The following is a 12,963-nucleotide window of genomic DNA, read 5'->3' on the forward strand; positions in this document are numbered from 1 at the left end:
GATTCAACGATTTGACAGTTTAATCGGCTATTTCCAACAAAAAAAAAAAGATAGCCTCACCCAACAAAAACTGCGATTGCTTCACGAACAAGAGTTTGTTGTAGAGCTTACACATTGTGAAATGACGGCAGAAAAGAATCATCGCGGCAAATTCGAACTTGGCAAATTTTTGTCCAGAAAATACCTGGGAATGTTCGAGAACAGCAAATAAAGAGCGAAATTTCGCTCAATTTTTTGAGGTCATTTATCGAACAGAGCGATTTTTCGCACGAAAATTCGAAGTCACTTTTTCGTTCCGAGGGAATTTTCGTTCGAAAATTTGCATAGTTGGAAACAATAGGCCTTGAGAATTATCATGACTTTTCGTTGAAAATTCGATATTTTTTCGTCGAAAAGCCAGGAAAAGCCGCAAATTTCGGTGAAATTCGTTTGCATTACTTTTGCACAATACTGTATTCTGCGGGGTTTTTCAGCTATTTCCGTAGGTAAGTCGGCCCTCACTCGGCTTTAGGAGTAGCGTGTTATACTTGGTTTCTTAGCGAGCGTTTTGCCGCAGCTGTCGTGCAATTTCACTCACTCCGTGTCTTTTTACGCGGTGCTCGATTTTACTTTTTCTGACACGCTCTTTTGTTTGGTATAACACGCTCTATTGTTTACAACTTGTAGTATCAGACACAAGAAAATTTTAATGAGGCGTGCATTACGACACGGCACTCCCGTGTTAAAGAAAATTTCTTTTGTCTAGCGTGCTAAAATAGCGTGCCCGTGTCATCACCTTTTTGTTGGTTTTCCCGTGGACGGTCACATATGTTTGCAATTTCGAAAATAGGCAAAATCATGTGACAAAATAAGGTTTCGTTTACAATTTGTGCCTGAAAACCAGTGCCTTGGTACCACCACAAAACAACCTCGTTCCCAGGGCTTTTCTCCGCCGAAGGGAAGGTGGGCGGGTAAAAACCCTGGCATCGGCTGGTCACATGATCACCGAACACCCAGATATCCTGGGTGTAATAAATTATCATATCTGAATCGAAACATTCAAGATGGCGGTCTCTTCGAGTGGACCAGAGTATTTGTCAGTGCTTCGCCGAGTCGGATTTTCTTTGAACAACGGCAATTTTCCATCTATAAATTTAAAACCTCTTCAAATGAAGTGTTTTGAATATATTCTGAAAGTCCAGGATGTTATTGGAGTCCTACCAACTGGATTTGGCAAGTCAATACTTTTTCACCTTCTGCCACATTTCATTCCTGTCAAGACAAGCAAGAATATAGTAATTGTGGTATGTCATTTAAACTCCATCATTGAGGACCAGTTAGAAGTGTTAAAAGCTCGTAGAGTAACTGCTAATGTAGTACAGCTTATCGGAAACAAGATTGATCTGGTCGAGAACTTGTTCGGAAATAAACACGAAACAAGCGAGCATGTGGATGTGGAATCAACAAAGATTCCTCAAGATGTAGTTAATGGGAACACCTCAATTGTATTTGCCCATCCAGAGGCTCAGTTAAGTACAGAAGGACGACATCTGATGGGAAGTAAAGTCTTCCAGGAAAATGTTGTCGCCTGTGTTGTTGATGAAGCTCATTGTGTTGAATTATGGTAAGTGTGTGAAATATTGATTTCTGTCAATGTCTTTCTGACATTAGTGTCCAAAGATTAAATCATGCACGTACGTCTTGGAAAACTAAAACACGATTACGGCACTGGAAGTAACCATAAGCATAAGCATAAGCATAATTTATTCACGATGAAAAAATAAAATATAAAAATACATCATGAAAAGGAAACACGAGGTTGACCCTATAACGTTTCCTGGAATTAAAAACTAAAACGAGCATCATAATTACATATTTACAAATTTACAAATTAAGGAAAGACTTCAGTCTGGTTTTAAAAATGTTAAAAGATTCAGCTTCTACTACGTGCAGTGGTGGGTTGTTCCAATCCTTTACTATACGAACGAAAAATGAGTATTTATAAGGATTTACTTTTGGGCTTTTCACAAATAATTTAAAAGGATGATTAGCACGTGTCCGGGTATCTAAAGCTAGTTCGAAAAAGTCACTAAAATTTAAACCATTTAGGCCAAATACGGTTTTATAACACTCTACAAGGGAGATGTAGTGTCTGCGTTTCTCTAAAGTGGGCCATTTTAGAGTTTTGAGGCGGTCTTCATACTCCATATCTCCTCTTCTTTGACCTAATGCAAGGCGCGATGCTCTCCTCTGGACTTTTTCGAGTGCTAGGATGTCCTTGACCAGGTATGGACACCAGACTGGAACGGCATTTTCATGAACAAGTCGCACTAAGGACTTATACAGGGTAGAGAAAGTTTCTACATTTGAGGGCCCAAGAGTTCTGTAAACGACACCCAAGATTCTATTTGCCTTGTGCACAACGGCGTGAACTTGGGCGCTCCACGATAAATCAGAGGAGATAAGGACTCCTAGATCTTTCGAACACTTGACAGACGTAATACTTGATCCCATTGTATAGGAGGGGACCGACCTGTCACGGCTGTGAGTTATACGCATCGATTCACATTTCTCTGGATTGAATCTAAGCTGCCAGAGGGTCGACCAGTTCGCCAAACGATCGATATCCGTTTGAAGGGCTTGAGTGTTGTTTTCAAAATCGGTGATCTCTCTGTACACCTTTGTGTCATCAGCGAACATTTTGATGGAAGACAATATATTAGATGATATATCGTTAACATAAATGAGAAATAGAATAGGTCCCAGAATTGTTCCCTGGGGTACTCCGGATTTAACATGGTCCACGAGGAGAAGGTACCACGTACCACCAAGTGTTGTTGGCGATTTGTCAAAAAATTTCTAAACCATTTCAACAAGTTACCCTCGATTCCATAACCTTTCAGTTTGAGGAGCAAACATTCGTGGGGAATCGAATCGAATGGTTTAGTGAAATCGAGGAATACGACATCTGTAGGTGTTGATTTGTTTCTAGATGAGGCCCAGTCATTGTAGCAGGTAAGTAACTGTGTCACGGTTGACTTGGCTTCAAGAAACCCAAACTGAATTGGGTTAAAAATATCCAGATTTTGCCAAAAGTTTAGCACACGCTTTTTTACAATCTTTTCACAGACCTTACATGCTATGGAAGTAAGTGATACTTGGCAATAATTTTCTCTGTTAGTTTGAGGCCCCTTTTTGTGGATCGGAACGATGTCTGCTTGTTTCCAGGCGTGTGGAACTGAACCAGTGGTGAACGATGCATTCATCAACTTGCAAAGCGATGGAGCTATCTCGACAGCACATTCTTTTAAGACGGGTGGTGGTAGATGATCCGGCCCAGGGGACTTATACGCATTTAGATTCATTAGAATACCCGAAATTTCATTTGCATTACAAACAATGGACAACAGCTTAGAATTAACCACATTGTTGAATACAGGAAAATTAGTGAAGGACTCAGAGGTAAACACAGCGGAAAAATACGAATTCATACTTTCAGCAATGCTCAAATCGTCCATGAGAGTAGTGTTATTTTCTTTGAGTGCGACGAGATCATTAGTTCCTTTTCGAATCGAGCAAACAACCGAGGGAAGAGAGGCATCATGTTGACTTGTGTTTACTGCGTTGGGCATATCATGCCGCGGACCAGGGTTAGGATGAACATCTCCGTGCATAGCAAGAAGAAATAAATTGAACTGAGCTGTGTGAGAAGCGCAGTATAATACTTGTTTTCCAATGAACTTGCATCGAAAGACGAAGACAAGATTGCCGCTGTTGGAAAAATACCACGTGTAGAAGCGATGTGGACCTCGTAACTGGAAACTTTCGATGACAAATCCATCACAGTCACCACAACGGACTAAATAGTGATGGTCTGCATTTACGTAGTTGTTAATAGAGTACAATGTGAAAGTGTAGAGAATATACCATACCAAAATGGCCTTGCAAATGTTGAGCGACCGCCACATTATGGCTTTGCAAATAATCTCAAAACTTATTTTCAACTTTGAAAATAATCTGTTAGTAAAGGAAAAATATCAGCAGGTCTTCCTCTCGCTCCTTGACTCGTCATGCAAAAAATACGTATCAGTAGTACAGAGCTTGTATACGTTCCAGTTATTGCTTTGTCGGACAGAAATTTGGTTCGTCCATATACTCTACATTAGAGCAGAGAGTTACGTTGTGTTATTTTCTAAAGGCAATGCTGTTGGTTCAAGAGAAAATGTCACAGTCAAGTATTTGCAAATGTTGTATGTATTATTGAATGTTTGAATTTTAACATATTTCATCTAAAGTCTCGAATGGCTTGTGAATGTTGTATTTAACTACCTGACAATCAAGAGACTCTTATTAAAGACAATTTACTATTCACTTGTACAGCCTTATGTTGTATGGAGTGACTGCTCCAAAACACATGCTGACAAATTACAAAAGTTACAAAATAGAGCAGCACGGATTATTACTAGGGCTGATTTCTCTATTCGATCATCAGCAGTGCTAAATTCTCTAGAGTGATCTAACTTAGAAGAAAGAGAGAAAAGGCAGTTGTTAATTACGATGTTTAAAGTATTCAATAATAATTGTTTGACGTATCTTCAGGAGTATTTTCATAGAACCTCACACGTTCACAATTATAACTTGAGGGCTTTGAACTATGACTTCCAATTACCACCACCTAAAACAAATCTTCTTAAAACTTTCTTTCTCTTATCGAGGTGCAAATGCTTGCAACCAACTGTCAAATCAAATACGCGAGACACCCTGGGACACATTTTACATTGCTAGGACACATTTTTACATGGTTTGTTTTGTATTGTTATATAGTAAATTATGATTGTTATTAATTATCACTATTGCTTAAATTTCCTAGATATTAAATAATATTTAGTGCTAAGTTGTCATTTTAACATTTATATCTTGTAATTCTTACATGGCATGTCTGAAAACCAGCTTGCTGAGCCATTTCACTGTGTTTTAAATAAAGTTGATTGATTGATTTTAAGATGATTTACCAGCTAAAGTTTTCCCTTTCTTTTTCAGGGGTGAAGGCTTTAGAAAAGACTTCAAAGACCTGTCAGTGTTGAAGGCATTCTTTCCTGATCTACCCACAATGGCTCTGACAGCAACAGCACCACCTCATTTGTTGAGGGACTTGCAACAAAGTCCACGTTTGAAAAGTGACTGTAAAATTGTTGCACTAAACCCTAACCAAGTGAACATCTACCTTGACAAGAAGGTGCGTCTAAGTAATCACCATGGGAACAAAAGTTATAACCAAATCCTTGAACCCGTTGCAAAAGATCTAGCACTTAAAAGAGAAAACTACCCAATGACAATTATCTACCTAAAACTCAAATACTGTGGATATGCTTATGGGTTATTTGAAAGAGTATTGGAGGACAAGCAGTATGTTGGAGAAACCACAGAACCCAATGCAAGACTGTTTGCACAGTTTCATGCCTCCCAAACCAGGCGCATGAAAAAAGACATAATATTACAAATAAAAAAGGAAAATTCAAGGGTCAGGGTGATATTTGCGACATCAGCACTTGGTATGGGGGTTGATGCTCCTCATGTGGTGGAAATCATTTGAAGCTTACATGCAAGAAATTGGTCGTGCTGGTCGTACAGGAATTTCATCACATGCTACAATAACTCTGATATTGGAAATAATAAAAAGCATATAGAAGAGTCAATGAAATTCTATTGCAGAGGAGAGGACACTTGTCTGAGGAAACTCCTTCTGGATTACTTTGGATTTTCCAGTGTTCAACAAGATAACTGTTGCTACATATGTGATGGAAAGTACAAAACAAATGTAGAGGATCTACCCTACGTCACATTTCTAGCTGACAATAGCCATGTTATCCTGGAAGGATTAATCAAGACTGCAATTTCTGACCAAGAGTCACAAGCAACATCTGATTGCCCCATGCCTTTTGACATTCCTGTTGATAATAATCTGAGTGAAAAAATTATGGAGGGAGTGGAATATGTTGAAACAGAAAAGGACCTGTTGAGGAACTTTGGCATGGAATGAAGCCTGTTCTTCTAAGATCTTTTCACTTATATGCGAGCACACTTCTATGTTGGGAAGTGAAATGAACTCTGATGGTGATAAAAACATAACATAAATAGATAGTGTGAAATGTCATCTGGGATAACAGCTTTCAAGAATTTAAATTTGGGAATGAACTCGAGGACAATTCGTTCAACAACGATTTTGGCACATTCAGCATATCTTTTTCATTCATTTATTACATTTAATGAAAAATTGTATCAAGAAAAAATCTTCAATGTTTCCTTTGGTGTTGTCGATGGGCAAGTGGCTGATGTTGGTTCTGTTTTCAATTAGGTTACTGCAAACAAGTGTAGATTCTCATTATGGAATCCAGGGCTTTTCCCTCTCTTGGACTACAACTACCAGAATTCAGATTGTTTTTCCTTTCTTATTTAAAATTTTGTAATCCTAATGGGGTAAAATTACAATAGCTCTAATGAGCATGAGAAAAGCATACAGGCAGAGATGTATCCAGAGTGCATCATTGCATCCCAGGACGCAATCGTTTTCCTTTTGGACGCGTAGATTATGGAACAAAGAGTCCAATTGGACGCAGAAAAAAAATCGATTGTTTACGAACGTCAGGAAAAACATGCAAATTGCGTATTTCACACGGAAATTGAACATTCCCATTTCTCACAGCGGAAAAATGATCGAGTTCCTTAACTTTCAAGGTAAGCTGTCATTTTCGGATTTTTGTAGTCTTGTCTTGCACATAACTTGTCTGTTTTGAAAATTATGCAACTTTTCTTTGGAGTTAGTGTTAAAATTAACGTGTTGAACATGAAACTTGAATGTATACAATCGCTTGATTATTAACATTGGCTCTGGCAAAGTCACGGCCGCACAGGCCGACGATGAACTGTGTATCGAACGCTTATTTTTATTTACTGTTTTGTTCCTAAATTACCCCAGTACACCTCAAGTGTAGTTAAAATAAATATGCTCTTTTACGGAAAATTGAGATTCGTTTTTTTTTTTTTTTTGGCTGTGGAGATCTAGATAATTTATCAACTAGAGCCAACAGTTCCTACAGCATACGGATTCCTCGAGACGTTTTCAGATGTGATCGATGGAGCTTTGATAGCCCATACAGTTTGATTGATGAATCAACAGGCACAACAGTTTGAAAGAAATTGGTCATTTAAAGTACATATTCGTTGGGAGGGATAAGACTTTATATTTGTGCAATTAGAAATTTGAAAGGGAACTGCAGCAGCAATTAAGAGGCAATAGATCACATATTAATTCTTGAATGTTAATTACTGGACCCCCAAAATTTTGCAATGGACCCCCAAATTTTACAAAAAGGGGGACCCCAAATTTGCAAACCTGGATACACCTCTGTACAGGTGTAACCTGAAGGATTCTGGTAGTTGTAGTCAAATGGCATCATCATGCAAATGTTCTTTTATGAAGCACATATAGCCCTCAATTCCATCACAGCATTGCCTATAAAATAGGCTAATATGGTGTCAGATATTAATCATCCATAAGCCTCTACAAAACTACTGTAAGTGACTTTTTCAGTGTTTTTTAATTATTACTTGGCTCCAAAATAGCTAATTTCTCGCAAAGGCTTGTTTTCGTGTGTTAAACTTTGCCCTGTATTTTTTTCACTGTTCTGTGCTCAGTTTTCGAGAAAACATGTTCACCCAAAAAGTCACTCGATAGTTTTGCACAAAGCCCTTCAATTGCTAAGTTGAGAGTTCTTCGTTTTGGTTTTCTAGCCACTGATGAAATTCGACAATGTTGAGATATCTTAGGGGGCATGCTTTGATGTCAGGAAAGCTATCATGAGACCTTGAAGGCACATGAGTAAAAGGATCCAGCCTCATTAGATCATCTACCGTTCCCTTTTCATCCTCCAGGGAATCACGAGTGGTGTGCTGTACAGATTTCTTGTGAATCCCAGTGGAATGGTCAAACTGTTCCGTGATGTGACTGATGCCTGTTGTTGCTTTGCACACTTTGCTGATAGAATTTAGGGTTTTGTTTGCCCCCATCCGCTGAACAATGCTTTTGCTGCATCTGTTTGATATCTTCAACATTTCTTCTGGCACCTTCTCTCCAGTTTACAAAGAATCCCCATTTGAACTCCACAGACAACCTGGGGGTCAACACACACTCGATCTGGGCAATGCTTTGCAAACATTTCTATAGCATATTTGCTATAAGCCCCCATTGACTTAAACACCATTAGCAATAGTTTCTGGTTGATGAGATTTCTGTTGCCATCAGCTTCTGCTGCAGTGTCCATCATTTGCATGATCAAGATTGACAAGAAAATTACACACAGTCCATAGTTTTTCACATAATCCTAATTGCCATGGGACTCATCATTCCCTTTGTGCAGCAAGAATTTGTCAATAAATTTGCCAAAAGCATCATCAAAGTATTTTGTTTTGGCTTCCTTACTGGCATGAGCGATGTTGTCTTCGAATACATTAATTGTTGGCTTGTCATCAAGCTTTTGCATCCCCAAAAAACAGAGTGCTGCAGTAATAATGTAAGCTCTTCCCACACTGAGAAACAATTCCTCACTTGCTTCAAAGGAGTCTAGCACTTTGCCTGGGGTGGCATTTCTGCGGTTGTAATTTTCTCTAAAATATTTCAACGTTCCAACCTGATTCACTGACTCTGGTTTATGCAGAAAGGAGTTGGAATATTGGAGGAGAGATGCTTTCGTGTGCCACATGACAGGTTTGAAAGGGGAGCAGTGCTCAAACCTATCAGATGGTGTATGTGATCCAGAAAGCAGATCCTTGGCACCAGCAAAACGCACTCTTGTCAACTGATCCCCAGCAAATACAATTTTCATGTCTTTCATAGGATCGTCTGGAGTTGCTTGTGCATGGGCATTAGTCTGTCCAGGTGCTGCCGGGCCAGCAGGTAAAGGCGGGTTATCTGTATGTGGCAGCTCTTGTAACAAACCAGCTTGTACATAAATTTCAGCTATCCATTTCTCGTATTGTCACACAATCTTCATATTTTGCCTCATTAGCATTGATAATAGGCATGCTGACAATGTTTGACTTTTGTGCCATTTGTTCACTTTATTGATGTGGAATGTGGTCAGGAATGATACCTTTCAAAAACTTGAGCTTGATAAGGAACTGAAGAATAAGTCGACTAACAACCACCTTAGCAATTTCCACATACTGCTTCCACTCCTGCACATTCAAAGAAAAAGTGGAGCGTGGAAGATCTTTGATGTTCCCCTTTGGATTTTCATTTGGTAAATGGGTGAAGGTGAGTCGGTTCTCTATGAGGTTGCTGGCAAACAGGTGGAGATCTTCATTCATAATGTCCTTTCGCATGCTGCCTTTCAAAATCTTTAAATCCCAGTTATCCCCAGTACAACGAAATACCTTCCCTTCCTTGACCTTACTGACCACAACGTCGGAGAAGTGACCTCCCAGCATTTTCAAGATAGTGTCTCGTCGTCCATGGGACAAGCAGACACCAAGCTTATTCAGTCTCTTGTAGCTGCAATAAGTAAAATTATGATCAAACTTGTAAATTGTATAGATTTGTGCAAAGCCTTTGATACTGTTGACAAACTGGAATACTATGGTATCAGGGGCATTGCACATGATTGGTTTTCCTCCTATTTGTCTAATGGGAGTCAATTTGTTTCACTAGGCCCTATAGATTCAGATTCAAAACAAATTCCATTTGAGGTGCCACAGGGATCTGTACTCTTGCCTTTGTTATTTTTGATATAATTATGTAAATGATCTTCATAAATATTCTAATGTATTTGATTTCCACCTCTTCGCAGATAATAGCAACATCTTTCTACAAGATCAAAACTTACATTCCCTTGAGTTGAAATTAAATGAAGAACTGGAAATTAATCAATGGCTCTAGTTAAATAGGTTGTCTTTAAATATTGATAAAACAAATTTTGTAATCTTTTGCCCTCCACAAAGAAATCCTCAACCAATTTGCTTAAAAAATTCAGGCAGGCCTGTGGGCCAAACTGCATAGTCAAATACCTAGGTCTTATCATTGATTATAATTTAAATTGGAAAAAACATACACATGAAGTTGCTAAGAAAATTTCAAGGGGCATTGGCATTCTATCTAAGCTTAGACATTTTGTTACTACTGATATTCTAAATCAGTTATATTATTCCTCAGTGTATCCTTTCCTGACTTATGGTCTGATTTCCTGGGGAAACACTTATGCCACAACTCTTAAACCTGTTGTAGTTTAGCAGAAAAAGGCACTACGAATAATAACATTTTCTAATCGAGATGCTCACTCTAGTCCTCTGTTTTCACAGGTAGGATAAATCAAATTAATCAATAATGGATCTTGTGACTATTTATAATGCCCTTTTCATGTTTCAGTATAATCATCATTTACTACCGAAGGCTTTTGACGACTTCTTTTCACCTATATCATCTAAACACAATTATAATACCAGGCTAGTATCAAAATCAACTTATTATATCGATCATGTTAGAGCTAATTAAGGTTAATTTAATTAACATTTTTATGGTTCTTCAGTTTGGAATAATCTGGATGAAGATTTACAAAGTATTTCTTTGCATTTATTTAGACAAGCAATGATGGAAAAATTCTTATCTACCTATGTTTAATGCTAGCTTAAGTATTGTCAATTTACTCTTAGTTTATTACTGTTCAAACTCAAGAATTGTTAAATACTATACTGCTATCTGCTACCATTTTTTTTTGCTTTCTTTGTTTTTAATTTTTCATTGATTGTTTGTTTGTTTGTTTGTTTTTTCGCTAAATGTATTTCCCTTAGATTAGTTAGAGTTTTGTATTTCATTATTTCATTATTTATCCTTTTGTCTATTCTATTAGTTGTGTTACAACCAATAATTTATTGAAACTACTTAGCTCGCTTAGTTTATAACTATTCTGAGTGGTTTTTTTCCTGATCAAATTAATGTACTCTGTTGTGTAAAACGTTTTATAATTTGGCAAATAAATGGATGGTTGTTGTTGCCTAATTATCAAAAAGTCAGCAGTCTCAGACAGTTAAAAGTAAAGGAAGGTACTGATCCATAGGAGTTATGATTTCCTAACTATGTAGCAACTACTAATCATTGGTCAGAAGTTAAAAAATTCAGTTTTTCAAAAATTGCAACTAGACTATGGACAGAATTCATAAATGGCAGCTAGTAAATTAATCTTTTATCTTTATGCTAATCATCCTCACTAGCCTCCTTTTAAATCAAAACTTGTTTTCAATTTTTTACATGCTGACGAGACTAGTGAAGATAATTAGCATAAAGATAAAAGGATAATTTATTAGCCACCATTTATAAATTTGGTGTATCATTCGAATTTCCTGAATCTGCTATTAGCCATTCCAAGAGTAATGAGAGTAATGAGTAATTATTCAGAAAGGAGTTTTCCAGTGGTATAAAAAGAATTTTAAAAGCAGGAAACATTAAAGAAATTGGCAAGTACGTTGGTCCAGTTGAACAAATTCTGTTATTATGTATATACGTACAAAAGAAGGAAATGGAGACACTTTTCTAGGGAAAAATTAATTTCAGACTTACTGTATTTATGTACAAATATTGAATTACAAAACCATCGAATGTTTTACCTGTTTAGAGCATCCACCTTCGATAACAAGGACTGTGTTTACACGCTTTACGAGATTTAATTCGTGCCATCTTTCACTCATTAGAATAGAATTCAAGAAACTGTATCTGACACGTAAATCTTGTCTTGTGTGTTCGATGCTTTTTTCCTCTCCGGCAACTGCGTTCATCAGATCGACGAGGAAAGGTAGATTGCCTTTCAGCTCCTCCCAAATCTTGTCAAACCTGAACTCATTTAAGCTGTTATAATCATTGCCGTACAAAGCTGAGCCTCCAGAACGCTTGCAGAGCTTAGCGCATGCAATGCTAGCGTCTTTGACGGGCAACTTTTGCAAAGCGTCATCTACATTGGCACAGTGCTCCTTCAGAATAACGGCTAACACATAAACATCCTTTGCAATGAGAGCACGTGCTATCATTTGCTGTTGTTGATCGCTTAAGTGAGACTCTCCATCGATATTTACAGGAACATCATGACTTTGGTTTGGATTCGGTAAGATGATTGCTGGCCCTTGAGAATCAGAGAAAAGCTGCTTGACCGAACTACTAGCGCCTGAGGCACGGCGTTTTTGTGGCTGGCAATATGAGGGCGACATCTCCACACAACGCTTCACAGCGTAGTCAGAGAGTTCTTCATCAGTGTTCTGGAGGCCTCGAACTTTTAGTATGAAGTCATACATCCTGTTCAGGAAGGTAACACAACCTCTGCACAAAACTTAAGATTTCTGTCGGTTTCTGTAATGATTATACCACAACAAATTTCCACTTTCCGACAAAGTTCTTGAGCTTTACCAGCTTTACTAAATATCCTCACGACATGACAACTATCTTTAGACTCAGCACAAAGTGTACAAACAGGATTTCTGGGGAAAATCTTGGATGGGGTCGCGTGCTTATTGTCCGCCATTTTGAATATGGAATCTGATGTGCAAGAAATTTGAAGTACATTTGCATAAATTACAGAATTTCAACGAGCCAATCAAAAAGAATAATCAACTGGCCGATGCCACGGCCTTTTCCCACCCACCTTTCCCTCGGCGGAGAAAAGCCCTGGGAACAAGTTTGACCACAAAACAGTGTCTAGGTACCCAATAGCTATCTGAGTGTATTAACATGGGCGGTTATTTAAGCCCTGGTTATGTGCCACCTGTGTGTTTTTTGCGATTTGGAGCGGAAATGACAGTACTAGTGCACAGGATACCCAGAAAATTTCACTGTGATCACATTTATCATGAAATTGTTTTGGAATCTGAGTCATAGATGACCTAGATTCATGACACCTACTGGAAATGGTTATTACATGTAGTACCCAGATGTAAAATTGTTTTTGG

General features: G+C 38.1%; 2 pseudogenes; one reads left to right on the forward strand and one right to left on the reverse strand.

The window, feature by feature from the left end:
* The first annotated feature begins 1,043 nt into the window (after positions 1–1,043).
* On the forward strand, positions 1,044–6,113 carry LOC138009761 (uncharacterized; annotated as a pseudogene).
* Positions 6,114–7,737: 1,624 nt separating this feature from the next.
* On the reverse strand, positions 7,738–12,312 carry LOC138009762 (uncharacterized; annotated as a pseudogene).
* Between the last annotated feature and the right edge of the window lie 651 nt (positions 12,313–12,963).

Source organism: Montipora foliosa, chromosome 7 (genome assembly GCF_036669935.1).
Source record: "Montipora foliosa isolate CH-2021 chromosome 7, ASM3666993v2, whole genome shotgun sequence".
Classification (NCBI taxonomy): Eukaryota; Metazoa; Cnidaria; class Anthozoa; order Scleractinia; family Acroporidae; genus Montipora; species Montipora foliosa.